General features: G+C 40.2%; 1 non-coding gene across 1 annotated transcript; it reads left to right on the forward strand.

Moving 5' to 3' along the window:
* The first annotated feature begins 718 nt into the window (after positions 1-718).
* On the forward strand, positions 719-823 carry LOC131518351 (U6 spliceosomal RNA). Its single transcript, XR_009265040.1, has one exon. It is a non-coding gene; the product is annotated as a U6 spliceosomal RNA (small nuclear RNA).
* Positions 824-1,680: the final 857 nt, after the last annotated feature.

A 1,680-nucleotide genomic window follows, 5' to 3' on the forward strand; every position in this document is an offset into this window, starting at 1 on the left:
ATTAACAATGAGAAAAGAGGCTATTACCCACTTTATCAAAAACGCACCTACCAAAATACACAGCAGAAAGCTACGGAAACCTAATGGTCCTGAAGCCCATCACCATGCTGAGAAATCAGCACTGTCCTGGGGATTGACAATCACTCCCTTGACCAAGAAGCCAGGCTTTTCCACATTATTGTCACAGGCGGGGTCATAGCGTGTCTGTTCTCGGTTACCACCAGACAGTCTGATTAAACTGTGTGTCAAGTCTCATTACCAGCTCTTCAACATTAATTACTACCAACACAACCAGGCTTAACTCTTTTTGGGTTTTATACTTAAAGGCACAGCCTGACCCTCTAATGATGTTCCTAATTTTTATTCTGGGCTTCACTTACAACATAATTGGCTTAGGTAACTTCCTGTGAGTGAAAAGGTAATGCATCCTAGTTAAACGAGGATTGAAAAGCCAGTCGAAATACCTCAGTTTTCATTCAGTTCTGTTACCAGTTCTGTAATGCACTTGGAGGCCACATAATTTTGACCTCCCCCAACTTAATTATCTTAACTTACCCATCTGTAAAATTATAATCATCACTCTGACAGACTTATAGTTAGTCAGGGCTTCTAAGATTCTCAGAGACATCAGGGTGATGGACCCTTGCTCTAATTCTGCAGCTCTAAGGCCAGAAAGGTCTCAAACCGGACTGTGCTAGCCTAGGGAGAAGAGGGTGTGGTGCTCCCTTAAGCAGCACATATACTAAAACTGGAATAATTCAGAGATTAGCACGGCCCCTATGCAAGGATGACATGCAAATTTGCAAAAATGTTCCATATTTTTAAAACTAGAAAGAAAAAAGAAGATGGTATGTTGATGCTTATTTTATATCAGTCTCTATGGTCAGTTTTTGTAACACTGAGATTGATGATCTGATCATAAAGATCCAGCTGGGTTTGGGTGGGTGAGGGTATTGGTTCTGCCTCTTCCCCCCAGTGACACTTCCTACACGTCCTAATGTGCACCTCAGTCATTCAGCCTTAATTATAGGCAATGATAATGAAGCCCTCTCTGGAAGAGCCAGAGGCTTACACGGTATGTCTATGATGGAGAACAGTGTTGATCTTTTCACTGTGTACCACTTTCTTCTATTTGCATTAGTTAGATAAAGACACCTTGACTTATTTCCTAGGAAGTATCTTTGTATGGTCTCCATATCAGTCAGCACCTGCTGTTGATACTTGTCAAATGGTGGTAACATAGAGTCAAATATGCTTTGGAAATATTTAAAGTATTTCACAAATATGAGTGATTTCTGCCACCCTCTACAAAGCTGAATTTTATCTTTAATTTCTTCCCTATAATGAATAGATACAATATGGTATGTACAATAGGCTCAAATTCAGACTTTCCTGTTGCTTATAGGTTTTGTATCTTTAGAGAAGTCACACTCTCTCAGCACCCAAGTATCTTCATCTGAAAAGTGGAAATTGAATAATAGTATTATCTATCTCATAAGGTTGTCCTGAAGGCAAAATATATATGGGAAATAGGTAGTGCTGTGTTAGTCCCTTTAAGGTGCTAATATTTGATATTTGTTAGTGTTTACTTATTTTAAGAGACAGAGACAGAGTGTGAGTGGGGGAGGGGCAGAGAGAGGGAGACACAGAATCTGAAGTGCGCTCCAGGCTCCCAGCGAT

The sequence above is a fragment of the Neofelis nebulosa genome, chromosome 7, assembly GCF_028018385.1.
Source record: "Neofelis nebulosa isolate mNeoNeb1 chromosome 7, mNeoNeb1.pri, whole genome shotgun sequence".
Taxonomy (NCBI): Eukaryota; Metazoa; Chordata; class Mammalia; order Carnivora; family Felidae; genus Neofelis; species Neofelis nebulosa.